Genomic DNA, 22,947 nt, shown 5'->3' with positions numbered 1-22,947 from the left:
GCTCGGAATAGGTCGCTGCAGCACAACCGTAGGGTTAGTTAGTAGGGAATACATCGGTGACGTTCGTTTCGGTTAAGGGTTGGTATGATGGAACTGGAGCGGGTACGTCGGAATATGTTCGGTTCGACTATTCCACGTATTACAAGTGACAAAACTTTGATGGCATCGGTCTCGATTCCAGCGCTGGCCGTAGTTGAGTAGGTACACTTTCCTTTTCCGAGAGATTTGATCTCTCGGAATAGGTACCATAGAGACACGCATCGGCGGCGTCTGTTGACTGTTTCGATTCCAAAATCTCACATCTGTGATGGGTTTAAAAGGATTTCAGGTCGATACGGCTGTAACAGATAGTTGTCATTTAAAACTGTTAAAATTTTGACCCTACCGCATTATGTTTTTATTTATTTGACTATTCGCTCCGAGCGTTAACAAAGTGTCAAAGCAAAATCGACCGACCTGCTCATGGTGGCGGTTTTTTGAAATTTTATAAGGACGCTTTGTGTATGTTTAAATGAGACATTTAAAAAAATGTCGTATCACGCTAGTGATATTATGTATTAATATAAACAGAAAATAAAAACGCACTATAAATTCTTCACTTTCCAATATTGATTATCAGTTTGATTTTGTATGCATAACCTCACTATCGCAGTTTATGTCAATAAATATTTATTAACGAAAAAGAAAATATTTTGTTGCACTATAAATTACAGTATAAATTAATAACTAATGAATTCTAACAATTGTATTCGGTTATTATCACTACAAAATAAAATATTCAAGTTTAACAAAATAATCCCATAAGACTCAATGTTAAAACGTCCTTACAAAATCTGACAGCGTATCACGTGACTGTACGTAGAGGGGAGACGCACGGAGCCAATAATCTAATCGATCCTATCTTTTGTAGTAAATTAGTGTCTTCATTTTCCATTTGCATAAACGAATTCTGAATAAACCTCGACTTTAAGTAATTTAAAAACCCATAATTACATGTAAGAAAAATTTGTTTTAATAGGTGTTATAATATAGATTTAGGAATTGTAGGAAAAACATGGTAAAAAATATAAATATATTTAAAAATCAAATTACATACATCCTCTAGCTAGATTAAAAATACAAAATTATAGGTGCCCACTAGTTTGATCGTTTGAATTTGGGGCAGCGGAAGACAATAGCAGCACAACTATTAGGAACAAGCTAGGGCGATCCATATATTGTCTTTTCACGTCGGAATCATAAACTCGCATTAGGTTTCTGGAATAGGTATTTGCTTGGAATAGGTTCAGTTCCAACCTATTACCGAAAAATGCTATTCTGTACCATCTCTATTTCGGCACCGTAAGTCATGACTGAAAGCATACATTGGTTGAACGTCTTCCGTTTCAAATAATTTGGCAAGTTGATTTTGAAGATGTCTGATAGAGCTCCATATGCGGCCCATGCTAAGGTGATCCTTCTCTGTAATTCGGCAGTTTGATTGTCCCCGGCAATTTGGATTTCCAGTATTTATATTTATGGACCAATACTATTTCGTCGACGTCGACTTTTGGATTTTCGCTTGGTACCAGATTTATCATGTATTGTGTCTTTCCAAAATTTATGTTTAAACCAACTTTTTTACAGGAATGATATGGAACACGTTATTTATACCCCGTTTAGGCTTGTGCATCTTCAGGGTGAAGGAACCTCCTTTTCAGGAGTATAGGGACGACAGAGTAAGCTTGTTGTGACTATTAGGTGAAGAGAGTGGAGAAGCAAAATTGCCAGTGGAGCAGGGTTTCAGAAGGTGATCTTAGCACAGAAGCTATAAAGATGAAGGAGGGAAGTTGCCGTAGCCCAGTAAACGTCCAGTCAGCCAAGGGGGGTCCAAATCTGTCACCATAGAGGAACGGCTCTTAGATCAGCGTGTGGGGATGCAGCTTGGTTATCTGCGATATATTAGGGGAGTTTGTTCGAAAATTCCGTAGTACTCATCAGGTAGTTCGTTTCTAGCCAATTGTAGAAGATTGGCCGGAGGGAATGGAACTTTGTTTTTGGGGATCCTGGTGAGTATGTGACCTATTTGTTGCTAAGAGAACGTTTGTTGTGTATTTGTTCTCTCGATGATGGGGGGCATTTTTGCGAGTGGGTGTACCAATACCGACGGATATCTCCAGTGCTTCCTGAGGCACTTTCTGAGTATTCTGCGTTCGCAACCGAGGATGTTGTTGTTGTGTGGTCGTTTCAGTGAGGCGTAGAGAACTGCTCTGTAGTCGATAATGGGCCTTACGTACGTTTTGTAGGTGTGTAGGAGAGTCTTACTTGATGTGCCTCCGAACTTTCCAGATAGCGCCCCAAGGAGTTTAGCTCTATTTCTTACCTTGTTTAAGGTGTGTTGGATGTCAATGTTCCAGTTGAGTGTCCTGTTAAAATGGACCCCCAAGTAGACCACCGACGAACGAAATTCAAGAGCCTCTCCTTGAAGGGTTATTCTAGCCCTTTCGTTTCTCGAACTTTTAGGGTGTCTGAAGGCTATCATTTGGGGTTTGGTTGGGTTGAGGGTGACTCTCCATTTGTTATACCATGTAACAACCTTGTTTAGTTGTGTTTGGGCCCTATCAAAGACAGAGGGGTGCCTCAGCGTACCATATGCAGTACCTATAGTAAGCAAAGCAGTATCGTCGGCGTAAAGTAGGATTGACTCAGTTCGATTAATGGGATGAGGGATGTCACTGTTGTAAGCTGTGTATAGTATAGGAGCTAATATTGACCCTTGGGGTACTATTGCTTGTGGAGTAAATGGGGAGGAAGATTGGTTGGCGACTTTGACGCGACTTTTTTACAGACGGCTTCTAACTCAGTAAGCATAGTTCTAATCTCTTTAAAGTTGTCTGTTATAAGAACTATATCCTCTGCGAATCGTAGGAGGGAGAGCCTTTCACCGTCGACATTTATTCCTTTGGCGTCCCATTCCAATTGGTTGAAAGCATATTTAAGTACTGCCGTAAAGAGTTTGGGAGATAACGTGTCTCCTTGTCTAATTCCTCTTTTGATTTTTATAGATTTGGTATCTCTGTGTAGTCGGACAGATTTGGTATCTCTGTCCGTGTTTGACTCCGTTTTGAATAATTTTGGTTTTTAGGGTTTTTGGTTTTTAGTGAGCGGCCGTGGGTAACGGCATAAACGCTGGCCTCATACGCCAGTAGACGTGGGTTCGATCCCTGCCAAAGACAAACCATTTTCATTTCCAATAATGACACGAGCCGTCTCACCGTGCCTCGGAGAGTACGTTAAGCCGTCGGTCCCCCTGGGCTAGTGTACATCGACACTAGTTACTTGAAACAGGGTTAAAGATGTAATTGGCGCTGGAACTATCCGAAAGGATCTCCCCGGCAAAAATGCCATACGATATTATTATTATTATTGGTTTTTAGAAAAACCATTGCTTTCACAACGTCTTGGCAAAGTCACACTTGCCATTGTCAAGTCATATTAGTTCTGCTTCTTCATGGAGTTCGCGGAGAACTGATTTCTAATCCACTGAATACTGAGCTTAAATATCTTGCAATTAATTTGCATACGTACACATGCGAGTGCGCGGGGTCTTGGCCACTGATTTCATTTCTACGTTTTTCTGTAGAATTGGTTTCGATGCAGTTGGGAGTCTTTGGGCATCTTTATTGAATCAAAATTTTTTGGATGTTTTTCGATTTCTATTGCTTCTCTGATTACACCTATTTTCAAATTTTATCTAGCATCGTTGTTTCATTTTATATGACCAACACAACTTTATTATTTGCTTTGCGGTTTTAAACACTTCCAGACAATACTAAATTGTTGCTTCCAGAAGTACCGAAAACCAATCACTATTTTCATCGTATTTTTCGATCTATCATTTCAACTTTACATACAAAAAATTGTAAATGTAAATATTTACACTCTCCCTAAACCTTCCTGATGTACCACCAATGAGCAGAACATCATGATCTTTGTTTCTGAAGGTTTTTAACCTTGTAGATTAGTGTCCGACAAAGAAGAAGCAACAAAAAACATTTACAGATATTCAACTAAATAGAAATAAATGTACAAACACGGAAAGTGGGAAAGTGTTCCACAAATCTAAATTGTGCGGGTGAATGTTATGGTAACTGATTCGATGTTGTCAACTTCAATGCAGTTTCCGTGTTTCTGGCGGTTTGTTTTAAGAAAATATATTATGCAATATGTTAAAAGTAGGTGTTGATCGGTGGAAGAAAAACATGTTTTATGCGGAGTAGGAAATATGAATTATACTCTGTCTGTCAAATTAAACAATATTACATAGAAAATTTTTATCTTATTTCTTACTTTGTATTAATTCTATGTTCAAAATGTGTTCCACAGCAACTTCAACCATATTATTTATAGAGTGGAGAGTGGTTCATGGAATTTTGAAATGCAGTGGACGAGGAAAATATTGAAAATCTGTTCTGAAATTATTATGTTGCCAAATATTGACGGAGTAGTTGTATGGATTGTTTATCTCTCCTCACTTTCTTCTTCTTTTTCATATGCCTAACCATTTAAGGACATTGACGGTCATCATAGCCCATATTACTCCGTCTGCAGCGGTTCTGAAGAGTACTATTGTTGTTTTCCACTCCACAGCTTTACATTTTTTAACCAGGACGTATGTCGTCTCCCCAGTATTTTTTTTTCTTGCACTTTACTGGTATAATCAATGCATCAACTCATATTTTTCATTTCTTAGTATGTGATCAAAGTAGCTCATTTTTCTTTCCTTCATCGTGTTGAGTATTGCTTTTTAATTTTTTCATATTTCTTAATATTTGCGTGTTGGTTACATTCTTGGATAACACCACATCTCAAAGCTCATTTAGCAAAGCACTTCATTTAGCTCACATCCCAAATAATTGTGTCTGGGTACTTTCTATAAATCTTTTCCTTTAACGTAGATTGTTTCAGAGACAGTCCATATATCTCACAATACTGCGTGGGGCGATCAACCAAAATTTGCAGCTCTCTTTCTGCTGTCCGCAAGGAGTATTGTATCGTCTTCATATCTGAGATTATTCACTGGTGTTCCGTTAATTGATATGCCTTCATTGATGTCTTCTAGTGCGTCTTTAAACATATGTCTAACACTAAAACTTAATGTTGTTCTGAAGCTATTTTCTTGTGTCATTTTTATAATCAAGTATATTCAAATGGGAAATAAGCCACAATTTTACCTAAAAATGATTTTATTAACGTTTCGACGCCCAAGTCGGGTGTCGTTGTCAAAATACAAAATAATACTAAATAAACAAAAATGTTGTTGCTTAGTAAAAAATTCTTCTAATAATTTATTTAATCTGACTCATTTATATCGGCAATTCAGACACGTATTATACATTTTAAAGTAGACGACTTTAAAATGATATTGCCAATATTGATGAGTTGCGTTCCTGGGACGACTTTACTAAAAGATAGTTCATTCGATTACATGAAATCAATCCCAACTCAAGAATATCCGCCACAAAAAAATCAATCATAGCATGTGATCTGTCTTTAAAAAGACAATCAAATGCAACGGTGGCACTGAAATGGATATTCTTGAGTTGGGATTGATTTCATGTAATCGAATGAACTATCTTTTAGTAAAGTCGTCCCAGGAACGCAACTCATCAATATTGGCAATATCATTTTAAAGTCGTCTACTTTAAAATGTATAATACGTGTCTGAATTGCCGATATAAATGAGTCAGATTAAATAAATTATTAGAAGAATTTTTTACTAAGCAACAACATTTTTGTTTATTTAGTATTATTTTGTATTTTGACAACGACACCCGACTTGGGCGTCGAAACGTTAATAAAATCATTTTAAGGTAAAATTGTGGCTTATTTCCCATTTGAATATATGTTGATTACTAAAACTTAAATCGTTAACAGTTAATTTTAACTTTGTTATTTTGTTACTCCAACTAAATCATTGTTGAAAGATATATTGATCTATTTTTTTTTCTCTTCTTTATCATGGATCAATATATAAGAGATTTTGATTTGCCAAATGTCGAAACATACACTATAAAAAATTTTTGTGAATGTGATGATATTCTAAAGATAAACCAATTTAACACCAACTTTAGCATACTTCACAATAATATTATGCTGGCCACTCACTTACGGATATCGAAGAGGCCATGGCATGCAGACCAGGACTGAAGGCCGTTATTTGAGTAGTTAAGTTAATGAACTGCAGTTGAGACGCCACACACATGCAGTTTTGTGATCGAGCGTGCCAACGCCTTTACGAAAACTGCGTGTATGTGGTGATTTTGGCTTCAATTAACCGCCTGTCAGTCGCTCGGCCTCTTCGATATCCGTAAGTGAGTGGCCAGCATTAGAAGCATATCCAAAAATTTAGATGAATTTGGGCTACTTTTAAATGATGTTACTACAAATTTTGATGTTATTGTTTTAACTGAAACATGGAAAATTAATGATATTAATTTATTTAACATACCAGGGTATAACGTAATATATAATAAAGGGGACTTAAATCAAAATGACGCAGTCGTGGCTTACATAAATTGCAAATATTCTTTCAAATATGATATCGTAAAACTAGGACCAACAAACATTTTAAAAATAAAATTAATTATTGATAATAGCAATACAATTATGGTTCTTGCTTTTTATAGATCACCCTCTAAGGAAAATTATAACCCAAGTAGTTCTGAATTTATTAATAATTTACAACATTTCTTACACAATAATACTATTAACTCTGAAAGTTACTGCCTTTTTGTTGGAGATATCAATATTGATCTATTAGATTTAAATAATGATACCATAGAATATATAAGTACCCTAAACGAGTACGGATTTATATCCACCATAAATAACCCAACTCGAATAAAAACTTGCTTAGATCATATATTTATAAAATCAAAAATTAATGGTTTAGATAATATTATTCTTCTAGTAATAGAAACTGATATAACAGATCACTTTGCAATAGCGTTACAAATAGTCTTCAGTAAAAAAATTAATAAAAAGAAAAATCAAAATTATATTAAAGGCCTACAAGAAACTTGTGGATGATATATCTAAACAAACATGGGACTGTATTCTGAAATACAACAATCCAGATTTAGCAACAGATCAATTAATAACAATTATACAACAAAATATTGCCAAATGTACTTATTATAAAACAAGAAATAGAAAAAACACAAAAATTACACCATGGATTATACAAGCTCTAGTAAAATCCACTAGTGAAAAAGACAGACTATATCGACTAGCAAGGCTTCATCCAAATGATCACGATTTATTACAAAAATATAAAACATATAGAAATAAACTGCATTCACTTATCGACAAAACAAAACGGAATTTTTATAAAAATAAGATCCTAGAAAGTTCAAATAACAATAAAGAATTATGGAATGTAGTGCAAAATTTAAGTGGACCAAAAAAAAAAGGAAAAATACCTATTGAGAGTCTTAAAAACCAAATGGGAGATATGTTGACTGAGCCCTCTGATATTGCAAATGAATTTAATAAGACATTTTCAGAGATGGGCAAAAGTTTGGCTGAAAAAATTAGTATTAATCCCCGCCAAGTATATGAAAATACTGTCCTAACAAACTCAATGATTTTATTACCTACAAATACATTTGAGATAGAAACAATAATAAATGAACTGAAGTGTCAAAAGGCAACTGGTATTGACGACATCAATGCAGAATGTTTGAAAACAATTTCGCCATACATACTTGAGCCATTGGTTCATATATAAAGGAATATGGCCTAAAGCCTTCAAAACAACAGTAGTCATACCAATATACAAAAATGAAGACAAAACTCTTGCTGCAAACTATCGACCTATATCTCTTATTCCGCATATTTCTAAAATATTTGAATTATTATTGAAAAATAGGCTTACAGCATATATCAAAAAATATAATTTAATTTCCCCTCACCAATTTGGTTTTAAGCAAAATACTTCCACCCAAGATGCCATTTTGAATTACATCCAAAGCATATGAAGCACTTAACAAAAATAAAGTTTGCTTATGCGTACTTCTTGATTTGGCCAAAGCTTTTGACACTGTTAGTCACAATAACCTCTTACAAACCTTAGAGAAAATTGGCATAAGAGACAACTGTTTACAATTATTTAGAAATTACCTCTCTGAGAGACAACAGGTAGTAAGGGTCTCCGAAGTAGCGTTACGAGGTGTCCCGATTTGCGCGGGACGTCCCGATTTTCAGGGATCTGGGGACGCGTACCGATTTGTACCTGATCGGGACACTAAATGTCCCGATTTTCACCCACAAAAACCAATTTCACTAGGACTTGCAGTAAATTTTATAACTATGTTATAAAAACAAGGCACTCCTAAAAGCGGCAAAATCGAATGAAAAATATAATTTTAATAAAAAATAAATAATTTACTTAATCTACGATTTTTTCTTGTAATTTCGTCCGGTTATTATTATTATGTAGGATTAAATACAGATTCTAGAAACACCTTGTAGTCCAGTAAATGAACGGGAAATACGGCGATACAGTGTAATTTTCAGGATCAACTCCGAATTGCATGAACATTTAGACGGTTTGTGCGCCGTTGGTTGCTTTTACAAGGGAGTGACATCACCCCTGTTTGGGGGTGAAAAACCGCGCGTTTAAAATAAGTCCGGAGATGGATAAATTGACTAATTCTGAGCAATTTTAGTTCTATAGAATTTAACTTAGTTAATACTTTTTGAGTTATTTACGATTGAAAATGTTTATTTTTCGACAAAAAAATCACGTTTTCAGTAGATTTTCACAAATAACTCAAAAAGTAAGTATTTGGTCGAAAAAAATATTCTTAGCAAAAATGTAGCATAATATAAAAAAATGAAAAAAAATGTGAACTCGTAAATATAGAACCAGCAAAAGTTGTAGCTCATGAAAAATACGTCCTTATTCGTCTAATTCCAAATCAAATAGTTCAACGTGAAATAACCAAGAAATGAAGCACTTTTCGGGAAAACCAATTAAAACTTTTTTAATAAAGCTTTATTTTTATGTTTTAAAAAAGATTCTAACATCAAAACTAAGCGAGTTATGCTCAAAATCAAGTTGACTTCTTTTTTTTTGGTAAAAAAATCGTGAAAATCTCCCCCTATTTAGCACCCCAAATGAAATTAATCGTTACCGCTTTACAAACAATTTACTTTACTTAAATATTTTTTGCATGATTGAAAGGGCCGTTCGAGTCACTAATCACGAGTGTATGCAAAATATGAACAACCAATTTTAACCAATTTTGGTCTTACAGAAAAACAAAATGAATCTATCATATTTATAAAAGCAAAACCTACCTACTTTTTACTCCTTGAGATTTTTAATATCCCTAATACTTTTTAAGTTATTTTGAAAAATGGGCATTTTCCAATATTTTAGGAAACTTTATTTTTACTAAAAAACCAATTTTTTTTCAAATCTAAGCACTCCCAACCGGTAAACCTTACAGATCGTATAAGCAATACACATATAAAGTAAATGGTAAAGGAGTAACGATTAATTTTATTTACGGTGCTAAATAGGGGAAGATTTTCACGATTTTTTTTTACCAAAAAAGGAGAAAACTTTAATTTGAGCGTAACTCGCTTAGTTTTAATGCTAGAGACTTTTATATACAACAAAATTAAAGATTTTTTTAAACACTTTAAAAAATTTTAATAGGTTTTGCCCGAAAATTTCTTAACTTTTTGGTTATTTCAAGTTGAAAAATTCGATTTTGAATTTGACGAATAAGAACGTATTTTTGATGAGCTACAACTTTGCTTTTACTGGTTTTATAGACTTTCTGAACATACAATTTTTTTTGCTTTTTTAAAAGCAACATTTTTCTAAAAATATTTTTTTCGATAAAATTACCCGAAAAGTATTGACTTAGTTTAAAAATTATATAGAACAAAAGATTTTTAGAGTTAGTCAGTTAATCCATTTTGGGACTTGCTTTAAACGCGCGTTTTTTACACCCGAGAAGGGGTAACTGCAACTGTCACCCCCCAAGTAAAAGCAACCAACGCGCAACGGTACAAGTTCAACTTTGAAGTAGACAGTAAGTAGAACCTAAAACCAGATTTTCATGCAATTCGGAGTCGACTCTGAAAATTACACTCCAAAACGGTCATTTACTGGGCTATTGTTGTTTATTTGTCCCGATCTACAACCTTAAATCCCGATCTGTTTTTGCTTATGTACCGATTAAAAACAAATCGGACCTGGCAACACTACTCCGAAGTAATAAGCGGACAAAGAAGTATAACATATGGAGTGCCACAGGGAACAGTATTAGGTCCTGTCCTGTTTAATCTATATATAAATGGATTATTTTCATTACAGAGTACAGGGCATATAATTGGGTTTGCTGATGATACTGCTATTATTTATGATGCTGAGAATTGGTATGAATTAAAAACAAAAGCAAAATATGATCTACAACTATTAAAAGAATGGTTTGACTACAAAATACTAACAATCAATTTTAAGAAAACTGTTTATCTACCATTATTTAACTCTAACTTGACTACTGATCTTTTCAAGCCCCTTCAAATATCACATAATAAACAAAATTTTTATATTAAACCCGTAACAAATGTTAAATATCTAGAAGTTTTTATAGATACATATCTAAAATGGGACTTTCACATTAAATATATCATTAAAAAGCTACAGTTTATCCTATATAAGTTTAAACATCTTAAAAAACACATACCTAATATATACCTTCGCACACTATATTACGGACTAGTAGAAAGTCATCTCCGTTATGGTATACTGGCTTGGGGAAGCGCCCTGAAAACATACATTCTCCCACTGGAAATCATACAAAGAAGATTTCTGAAAATTATTATGTCTAAACCATACACCTACTCTACAGATAGATTATATAAGGATAGTAATATATTTGACTTGAAACAATTATACTTTCTTTGTGTGTCTTTAAAATATCACACCATGAAAACAGATAACAATTTACCATCACATGAGCATGATACAAGAGGCAAACACCTCTATATGATTCCGAAAATGACAAAGTCCTTCTGTCAAAGAAGTTTTCTATTTCTAGCCCCAAAAATATATAATCATATCCCCAGTGATATCAAAAATACTAAGAATGTTCCTCTATTTAAAAAGAAATTAAAATCATTTCTGATGGAACAAACAAGAAATTTTTGTGACATCATTATAGTAGCTTAAATTTACATACATTAAAAAACAAAAAAAAAAAAAAATGAAACTCTAGAGTCACTACCAATTTTTATACCTATATTTCAAATTTTATATTGTTTTAAACTGATTTATTTTGCTTATTATTTTTATCATATTTAATAAAACATGCGTATATACACCATTCTTCAAAAATATTACTAACTAATTGAGCCATATATAATTGTTTAAAAAAAATTAATTATTCGTGCTTTATTGTTAAACTAAGTATTTATTTTATTGTTTTCCTTATATTATTTATTCTACGTATCATATTTACTAAAACATAACTGTGTATTTACAAAAAAAAACGTACCTATCTATTTATTGTATTATATTATATTGTATTATGTTGCTATTTATGTTATTTATGTTATTTACGTTAGTATGTTATTATTTATTATTTTATATCCTATTTACCGAAACAGGTGTATCCACACCTCTCGGAGACCTTCGGGATTTATTCACTTTATATGTAAATATCTAAAAAGATTGTACCTATTATTGTTGAATAAATTATTATTATTAATGTCTATCTCGTCCTCAGCAATGTCCTGTGCCAATCGAACTGTTTCCACCAGAATTACTCCCGACAAGAAAGTTAAAAAAGAACAAATCTGCAATTTTTCTACTCTAAAAAGAAAGTGGTGGTGAAACTTACAAAACTCCTCCAATAGGGACCAAAATTTAAGTAATATCCAAGTCCAAGCCAATCTCCTTGTAATCTCCAAGAACTACCCCGATAAGATGGTGCCCGAGAATGAAAAATTAGCCCCTACAAGATTGTCTAATAACACTGATCCATGAAGCTTTATGTGAACGATAACTCAGTAGACTCATGAGCTAACATTGGGTAACATGAACTAACTTTGGTTGAAATGTGCTATAGAAGACTTCTTTAACATCGCAGAGTTATGTAACAGGCGCAGAGTCTCCTTATCAACACTGACTTTGAAGAATTGAACAGGCTGAAGTGGGAGCCATATTAATAACTACATCATGAAAGTTTTTTATAGTTGGATTAAAGAAACCTACTTAGGCGGTAGATATTGAATAACCTAAGAAAGAAATTCATGAAGATAGAGGAAACTTTCTTTCCTAGGGACAATATACCGAATATCTAAAAGATAAGGAAACCAAATTTTAAGGGATGCGAATAGCCTGGAGAAATCCTTGATCAAATCAAGCACCAGAAAATCAGGTGGCATAGTGCCTATTCCTAATTAAGAAGAAGAACAAGAAGAAGAAGAAGAAGAAGAATAAGAAGAAGAAGAAGAAGAAGAAGAAGAAGAAGAAGAAGAAGAAGAAAGAAAGAAAGCCATAATGACAATAGATGATTTGGTGATACGATTTTTTAAATTGTTTGCAGAATCGTACCTACTGGTGAGAACAATTCCTACGTATTCGATCTATGATGTCTGTCTTATACAGTTTCTTTATTAACCACAATTTTGCGCCTTCTTAGCTCTCCAGCTATTGTCATGAACTTTGTCTTCTTGATTCATATGTCCAAGTTGAGTTTGCTGATTTGATGAAATTTTTACTGCCTTTACTACTTTATAACTGCCTTTAGATCTTCCCCATCTACATCTACTATTATTACCACATATTGTGCAAAGCCCATGCTGACTCGTTTGATATTCGCTTTGTATTTCATTCTACACTATAGTCCTTTAGAATTCGTGTGTTTAAATTATTGCTTATATTCCAATTTTCTTCTTCTTTTTTTGGCATCATAACCCTGGATGGGTATTTGCCTGTCTGGCTATGTCCTTCCATTCAGACCTCCCTTGTACCCTTCTCCTCCATTGTCTTATATTCATAGATTTCAGGTCGTCTTCCAAGTCATCCAACCATCTCGTTCTGGGCCTTCCTTTGTTTCGCCTTCCTATCAGCTTTCTTTGTAATATTTTCTTTACTTTATTAATTATTAGTAGTCTCAGTAGTTCCAATACAATTCCTCCAGTAAAATTCACACCAAGTTAACATTTCTAAAGAAATTCCCTTTCTTGGCAACACTGCATTCTCTTCAGTCACTTATACTTTTACAGTTTTTTTTTGCGTTAACACGATTAATGGCCGTAGCCGTTGTTGCCATTTGCTTTCATTCGTCCTGTTTTTATTGCGGTAGATCAAGGTAGCTTGATGTGATGAAAATGGAAACTGGATATTATGTAATCGGCCCGAAGCTCGTCTCAGCCACAAACAGGTAGTTATCTCGTGACTATTATCAAGTAAGCGTTTTTTATCGATTAATGGAGTATAAGAGTATTTTTTGCCATGTCATTAAATATATATTGTTTTTGTTTTACTTGAAAAGGAAAAAATAAGGACACCCTTTCACTTTTATGTAGTTAATATATTATTTAAATAAAACACTACAGTAGGTGCCAATATTGTATAAGTAATAGGAAAGAGAAAAAGATTCAAAGTTCACTAGAGAAATACAAGTTAAATCTAGAATTATTTAAAGCAATAATTTGACTCATAGTGCTATGTTCAGCAGAAACATCTACACAAAATCATGTACACAAAATCATCTAAAATTAAACAAATTTTAAAATATGTGAACACTAGATAGATAACTGGAAATTACTATTCCGGTGGTGATGTTGACGGAATTAATTGAAAATATGTAATAAAAATAAACGTAACAAAACGAACGGTAAATATTTTATTTATTTTGTTAACAAAAAATGTGTTTCGCTTAGGTCTCGGAAAAGGGTCGATTGTTAGTGAGAACGGTCGATGTGTGTGAATCGTTCACATGCTGAGTAGTGACTGGAAAGAAAGCCACAAACGATAATATGTTTGTGTTTCTTTCCTCTGACCAGATGAGCAATAAATTATTTACGTCTGGCGTATACTTTTGCAGTTTTAAGAAAACAATTTCGAATGCATTAAGTGAGTTGTTGACATAATTGTCAGATATGGTAATTAATTTATGGGGGTGCAGTTTGTTAAACCGCACAAACGAAAAATAGATGGTGAAGGATACATTCCGTTTGGTAAAACCATGTCCCTCTTAACATCTGGTTTGTATTTACATGTCAATTTTGAATGACTAATGTTGTTTCGTTTTTGAGAAAAAAAAAATTAAAAATTAAGAAAATAAAATTAGCAGAAATAGTAATTATAGCGTATCGCTATATTACTAATGTGTAGGGTAAGAAGAACAGTTGTTGAAGGACAAACGAAGGCAAACGAGTTAAAACGGAGAAAACAAAGTAAAACCAAACGAATCATTTGATAGAAAACAAGTAGAACTCATAAATCAGTATGTGGTAATTTGAGTCTGTGTCTGGAAGAGGGTTCAATTGTAATGAAGGAGGAACCGACCTACAAACGGATTGTCAAAAGTATCGGACTCTGTAAAGCAGAAAATATGGAGATGGACAGAATATGATAAAAACAATGTTCGGTAATGAGCGAGAGAAACTTGGACGAGATGTGTTTAGAGAAAAAGATGAAGAAGAAGTCTAGAGAAGGGGCAGCGGCGATAGACACTATGGAACCATTTGATATAAATATCTTCATCTTTGGCTCGACAATCCTTTGTTGATCCTGGTCTGCTCTGCGTCATTCTGTTCAGTTTCTGGCCAGCTGTTGCCCTCTTCTGATTTTTAATATTCCATAATTGGCGACTTTCCTCTAAGTATAATCTACAAATTGTTAGTTTTAGGCAAGAATTTGAATATATTTGTTAAGGCATTTAATAAGTCACATTTTTATTATATCTTTATTGAACAATAAACATGATTGGTTAAAATACTGTTTTGTTTGCTTGGGAGACTAAGCTAAGCTAGGGTGAACGATAGCTATCATAGTTGATTGAAATATTCTTCAATATTGTTTCAATTAGCTGGGGTAGTCTATCGTCGTCTTTTGTTCCAAGTTTATATAATTCGAAGTAATATCTTTTGTGCCATTGCCTTTGGTCGGTTATAGCATAGCTCCAAATATTTTGCACACTATATACACTCACCGGCAAAATGAACCCCCTACCGTCCAAATTTGCAGAAATTGTCAATCTTGGACCACATTTTATGAAAGATACGGTGAAAACAACTTTTGAGGAAAATGAAACAATAGAATTATTGAAAAAAAGTCGATTATCAAGAGACGCTTAGCAGAAATCCAATGTTTAAAAATCTCCGGAGAAAATTCAAACCAACATAATTTTGAAAATCATCATCATCAGGGCTTTTCATTCCGGGTGGAATGTTTGCCGCTCTTACTTAGAGCTCTCTGATTCGCTTATTGCGGTGAATCACTCCGCATTCCACTTGTATGTTGTCAAAGTTGGCTTTCGTTACAATTTTCTTCCACTCATTTCGATATGTGCATAGTTCCCTCCAGTTTCTGACTTCCAGAATTTTGATATCTCCCATGACCTGGTCCTCCCATCTGTCTCTCTGGGTTTTCCTTTGGTCTTTCAGTTGCTGGTTTCCATCTGATGATCTTCTTAATCAGTAGGTCGTTTTTCCTTCTCTCTATGTGTCCCAGCCATCTCAGCCTCTGTGCTTTAATAAATCTAACTATATCTTCTCCTTTCATTACGTCTCTTAGTTCATGGTTCATTCTTCTTCTCATTTCTCCGTTGTCCATTCTCATCGGGCCCATAATCCGTCTGAGGATTTTCCTTTCGAATATTCTCAATTTTTTTTCATCTTTTTCCGTGAGGCACATTGTCTCAGCTGCGTACGTAACTACTGGTCTGATTACAACTCTGTATATTTTCATTTTTGTATTTCTGGATAAGTTTTTGTCCTTCATAAGCCTACAACATCTCCAGTATGTTTTGTTGCCTGCTAGTATTCGTTCCGTTACTTCTTCACTTCTCTTGTTTTGGCCATTCACTATTGTGTACTCCCAAATATTTAAATTGTTGGACTCTTTCAAAAGTGTAGTTTCCTTTTTTGATTTCTCTCGTCCTGTTATCTTCTCTTCTAGAACAGAGTAGATATTTTGTTTTTCTTTCGTTAATTTCTAGACCTCTATTCCGTGCTTCTTTTGCCAGGATTGTTACTGCTTCTTTTAATCTTTCCTTGTCTCTTCCCATAAGAACTAAATCATCTCCATATTCAACTATTTGTGTTGAGGAGTCGGTTATAGTTCCTTTAATTTTGCTGGCCTTGAACTGTTCCTTCTACTGCTATGTTGAATAACGTGGTTGGCAGGGAATCGCCTTGCCGCACTCCTGTTTCTATTGCAATTGATTTTGTGCTACCTTCTTCTGTTGTCACTTTGGCTCGAGCTCCATCCATAGTCATTTTTGTTAATCTGATTAATTTTGATGGTATATCTTGATTTTTCATTTCAATAAATAATTTATTTCTTCCAATACAGTCAAAGGCTTGTCTGAAGTCTACGAAGAGGATGTGGAGTTCTATGTTGTGTTCGTGGCATTTTTCGATTGTTTGTGTAACTATGTGGATCGCATCTGTAGTGGATCTGCCTTCTCTGAATCTTTGCTGGTAGTCCCCAATTTTTTTTCTCTGTGAATTGAGTGAGTTTTTGTTTGATGAGGGCTGTTAGAATTTTATATGTTGTACTCAGTAGAGATATTGCTCTATAGTTGTTACAGTTTGTTACTTCTCCTTTCTTAAATATTGGTATGATTCTGCCTTTTTCCAATCCTCGGGCATTTCTTCTGCTTCCCATATTCTAACTATTAGGTTAGAGATGCTTGTTAATAACTTTTCCCCTCCGTTTTTAATTAGCTCATTGGGAGCTTCATCTTGGCCAAGTGTTCTTTTCTGTTTCATTTTTTTGAATGATGTCTAAATATTCATCATATGTTGGTATCCCTATTTCATTATCTCTAATGTCTTCCATTGCGCCTACTTCCTCTTCCGGGCTTTCTTTGCATCTATGTAGTTCTGTGAAATGTGTTTCACATGATCTATTGTCAATTTTAACTACTGGTCTGCCTTTTCTTTGTTAAGCTTATATTTTTTCATATGTCCTCTGTGTTATTTGCTTCTGTTAGATTTTCCTTTAGGGTTGTCTCATATTGTTCTCTTAGTTTCTGTACTTTTAACTTCTCCAGATTCCATCTTCTTTTGTTTTGTCTTGTTCTCTCTGCTTTAATTATCTTCATTTTGATTACGCCTATTTTGATTTCTCCATTTTGAAAATCATAGTCTAATTAAAAAATATGAGTATTAATAATGGATGTTGCCGCTTCTGGTCCCTAGGACTTCTTGGAGTCGGTTTGGAAATCCATTCATGATATCCTCGATATCTGATTGGGGGATATTGAATCAATCCTCTACCGCAGCAGTCTTGGGCTGTTCGAAAGATGTAGGAGAGCTGAACTACGGTACGGGATGCTATCAGACGATTTCGGGAGACAGGTTCAAACCCCCGCAGGCCAGGTCAAGGCCGACATCGATGCACTACAATTCAAAATGACTGCTTCATTGTCAGCAAGGTGTTGAGAAATCGCACCTCTCCTGAAGCCCGTACGCGTCTTTTTTAGCTAAGAAATGTTAATATAAGTGAAGGTACCGTTAGAAGAAGACTGACGGAAAAAAATTTAAGGGCATTCCGTCTTGGTTTTGTGTGAGAATATACTGAAAGGACTGTTACGAAATTTAAGAACATACTATTCATAGATTAGAGCAGAATAGCCCTAATGCTAGGGCCACACTAACGTTAACGTGTAACGTTCATTATCGTATTAATTTATACACCAAAAATGATGGATTAAACTGCGTGTTAAAGTGACTGGCCACACTACTTATTTTAGCGCGTAGTCAGTAGAAAACGCGTTTTTTAATCAAATAATTTCATAATGGAAGTCGAAGTTGCTATGCTGTTATATTTTATGAGTGTTAATTATTATTTTATGAATTTATTATTTTACACAACTCCTTTTTCGTAGAATAGTACCTATGTATGTATTTCACAAAAGAAATTACACTGCTGCACTGCAAGCTAGAATTTGTGTATAACTAAAACAGCGCTAGTGTAGCCAAAACAACGCGATAAGTAACGGAGTCCTTTGATGTGTTGAAAGAAACCGCCACCCGATCTATCACTTAACGTTTAACGGAACGATTATAAATGGCAATAACAAATACACCTCTCTGGCTACACCTCTCTTTAATATCAAATAATGCGTTAATTAACGGCATTAGACGTTACTGTGGCCCCAGCATAACAGGTCCAGATGGATGTTAGCGTGTCTACAGGAGTCAAAATGAAAGGTTTGCTCCATGCACTATAACTAGTGCTATAACCGAAACAGTGGCTTACCGAGGACGATCAATATGATTTGGAGATTTGATTGATAACGCACGTATGGATCTTGTTGTGTTAGACAGAGGTAGTGTAAATACTCACAAATACGTGGAAGAGGTTCTCCAAGACCATGTCTTGCCTTGCGCTTCCTTCATTGGTGAAAACTTTAGATTAATGCATGAGAATACACAGTGGCGTAACAAACTCCGTCGGGGCCCTCCCGCAGAATTGGAAATGGGGCCCCCTTAAAAAAATTAATACATGCGACTAGTGTAACAAAAACTTATAAAATAAGCCCAGAAAATGTACTTGAAATACGGCAATACCGTGTAATTTTCAGTGTCACAATCGAAGTGGCCCAGTCAATACTTTTCGAGTTATTTAGGAGTGAAAATGTTTATTGTAAAAAAAAACACGTTTTCAGACGGTTTTTCGCAAATAACTCAAAAAGTAAGTTGCATTTGATCGCAAAAATTATTCTCAGCAAAAATGTAACTTATAAAAAAATGAAAAAATGAAGCTCGACCCAGTAAAAGCAAAGTTGTAGCACATGAAAAATAATTATTCTTATTGGTCAAATTCCACATCGAATATTTAACATGAAATAACCAAAAAAGGAGGGAAGTTTCTTAGGGAAAGCTCATTAAAAAAAAGTGTTTAAAAAACTTTATTTTTTATAAAAGTTTCTAACATCAAAACTAAGCGAGTTGTGCTCAAAATACAGTTAAAACCTTTTTTGGTTGAAAAAAATTGTGAAAATCTCCCTAAATTTAGCACCCTAAATGAAACTAATCATTACCGCTTTACAAATTACCTAACTTTTTTTATATGACTAGTAAGTTTCACCGGTTCAAAGTGCTTATTTTTGAAAGGACTTCAGTCAGAAAGTAGTCAGTAATCACGAGTGTATGCAAATTTTAATCAGCTACATCTTAACCAATTTTTTTCTTACAGAAAAACAAAATAAAACACAAAATATTTACAAAAGCAAAACCTACATTTCTTTACTGTTTGAGTTTTTTCGTATCACTAATACTTTATAAGTTATTTTGAAAAAATGGCATTTTTCCAAAATAAAGAAATTTTTTTACTATAAAATCAAATTTTTTCAAAAATAAGAACTTCGAACAAAGTTACAGATCATATAAACAATACATATATAAAGTAAAGGGTAAAGCGCTAACGATAAATTTTATTTGGGGTGCTAAATGGGAGGAGATTTTCATGATTATTTTTTTTACCAAAAAAGGGGGCCAACTTTATTTTGAACGTAACTCGCCTAGTTTTGATGCTAGAAACTTTTATAAAAAATAAAAATAAAGCTCTTTATTAAACATTTAAAAAAAGTTTTAATGAGTTTTGCTCAAAAAGTGCTTCAGTTTTTGGTTATTTCACGTTGAACTATTCGATTTGGAATTGCACCAATAAGAACAATTTTTCATGAGCTACAACTTTGCTTTTATTGTGTCGATATACTTCATGAATATACCATTTTTTTTTGTTTTTTTATGAGTTACATTTTTACTAAAAACTGCTTGAAAACGTGTTTTATTTGTTGAAAAATAAACATGTTCACTCTCAAATAACTTTAAAAGTATTGACTTATATAAACTCTATAGAACAAAAATTGACCCCGAGAGTCATCCCTTTCGCCCTCCAAGTAAAAACAACCAACGAAACAAATCCAATTTTGAAGTTAAAGTTTAAGTAGAACTTAAATCCAAATTGTCAAGCAAATCCGTCGTTACGCTGATAATTACACTCCAAAATGGCCATTTACTGGGCTACTAGTGTATTTATGCACTTTTTATGGCAACTTACATTTTTCATATATGCGTAAAAATAATATAAAAATAACACATTATACATATATTAGACGACAAGATGGGGCCCCTGACATATTGGCCCCCCCGCAAGCTTCATGCTGCGGGGGCCTCTGTTACGCCCCTGACAATACACATTGTCATACCACAATATTCGCCCGTGAGTAACACGCAAATGGCAACATCCAATATTAGTAGGTACTCATAATTTTTTTAAATTAGACTATGATTTGCGAAATTGTATTTGTTTGAATTTTGTTTGAAATCTTCGAAGATTTTTAAACGTTGTATTTTTGCTAAGCATCATTTGCTAAACGACTTTTTTCAATAATTTTATTGTTTTATTTTCATCAAAGGAAGATCTCATCGTATCGTTCATAAAATGTTTTCCAAGATTGACAGTTTATGCAAATTGAAATAAATAAAAGGTAGGCGGTTAATTTTGCCGCTGAGTGCATATGCAAACTACGAATAGATTTAATACGTTTTTTCTTTTTATAAATAGAGCATCCGTACTATGTTTCTCGTTTTAATTATCTTCGTTACATAGAACAGATAGAAAATAAGATCATAAAAGTCACTTTTACTACTCTCTTTTATTGCTAATAGTTATTCCGATATCTGTACCAGACAGTAAAGTATTTGGTAAATTAATAACATTGCGGAAGAGTGCAAAAACTTGTTCTCATAAATTATTTAAAGAAACGGGTCATTCAAAAGTACATATTTATTCAGAAACTACTGTGTGGGAGATACAGATGCTTGTTAAAATTTTCATTGAAGGAAGTCCTATATTATGTTTTGGCAACTAGAGATGTTAAATCGTGAATTTAGTATTCGCTGTCTGAGTATCATTGTAATGCTCAGTTACGTAGTGTCATTTTAACAACAAAATGTTTTTCCATCGCATGGTCAGTAAACAAAATTCCAATTAGCAAAAATACAAAGAAGCTATGTTGGTGTACAAAATTACTTAGCAAAATTACTTACAAAAGTACACCTTTATTAGCCCAGTAAATGACCGTTTTGGAGTGTCATTTTCAGGGTCAACTCCGGATTGCATGAAAATTTGTTTTTAGATTCTACTTATCGCCCACTTCAAAGTTGAACTTGTACCGTTGGTTGCTTTTACTTGGGGGTGACAGTTACCCCCTCTCGGTGGTGAAAAACGCGCGTTTAAAATAAGTTCGGAAATGGATAAATTGACTAAATCTAAGCAACTTTCGTTCTATAGATATATAGTTTTTTAGCTAAGTCAATACTTTTCGAGTTATTTGCGATTGAAAATGTTTATTTTTTTTTAAACCATGTTGTCAGGAGGTTTTTCGCAAATAACTCAAAAAGTAATTATTTTATCGAAATAAATATTTGTATCAAAAATGTAGTATATAAAAAAACGAAACAAATTGTGTATTCGCAAAATCTATTGACTCGGCAAAAGCAAAGTTGTAGCTCATGAAAAATACATTCTTATTCGTCAAATTCCAAATCGAATATTTTAACGTGCAATAACCAAAAATGAAGTGCTTTTCGAGAAAACTCATTAAAACTTTTTTAAATTGTTCAGAAAAAAACCTTTTTTAATTTTTATGAATGTTTCTAGCATTAAAACTAAGCGAGATACTCTCAAAATAAAGTTGGCGCTTTTTGTGGTAAAAAAAATCGTGAAAATCTCCCCCTATTAGCACCCCAAATTAAGAGTACCCCTCTTTTAGTTTTTATGTTCCTTTATTGTGTTATTTATTGTTATGTGTTTGGTTTAGTTATTATTCTTTTCTATGCAGTATAATACCTTTATAACATAATAACTGGGTATGATCTGAATGAACATCGGCACACGGATAAATGTAATAATCTGCTTCTTCTATTTATATAGACATGTCTCTGTTTTTTCAATGTGCCTCTAGTAAGTTGTCGTTCCATCGTTTTCGTGGTTTTCCCACTGATCGTCTTCCTATTGGGGAACCGTCTCTCGCTATCCTTACTACTACATTTGCTGTCATTCGGATTATGTGGCCATTCCATTGTACTATTCTGTTTCTTACCTATTTCTTAATGTTATACTCCTTGCATCCCGTCGTATATTTGTACGTCTAGCTCTGTCCGACAGTGTAGTACCATCGATATTTCGAAGGGTTTTCATCCCTGCTGTTTCAAGCAATCTTTTTGTCCTCCCTGTCGATCGTGTTTCTGCCGCGTATGTGATTATTGGTCTGATGACTGTTTTGTAAATTCTTTACTTTTCCGATATTTTTATTAGCTCTTTTAAGACGACAGACTCAGTAAAACACAGGTTAAAAACAAAGTAAATATATTTAAGGTACTTATGTACAGATCAAAATAAGTAAAATAAAATATAATTCTATCTATTGCCCCGCTACAGAGAAGTCTCCCTGGATAGACGTCTGCAAAAGAAAAACAAAATTAATAACAAAACGAAATATCCTTAGACTTCACTCCAGTGTAAGATACAAACGGTCACGCGATCAAAATACTAATAATTTATCGGGAGCACGTTCACTTCACGGCTACCGTTTAATTTATGAGTCTGCGAATGCGAATAACGTCAGTAGGGTGCACCTCGCTACCCAAGTCGGCCTACCTCAATTTGCGAATCACATCAATACGGTGCAC

Source organism: Diabrotica virgifera, chromosome 7 (genome assembly GCF_917563875.1).
Source record: "Diabrotica virgifera virgifera chromosome 7, PGI_DIABVI_V3a".
Lineage (NCBI taxonomy): Eukaryota > Metazoa > Arthropoda > Insecta > Coleoptera > Chrysomelidae > Diabrotica > Diabrotica virgifera.
This window is presented reverse-complemented; position numbering follows the sequence as displayed.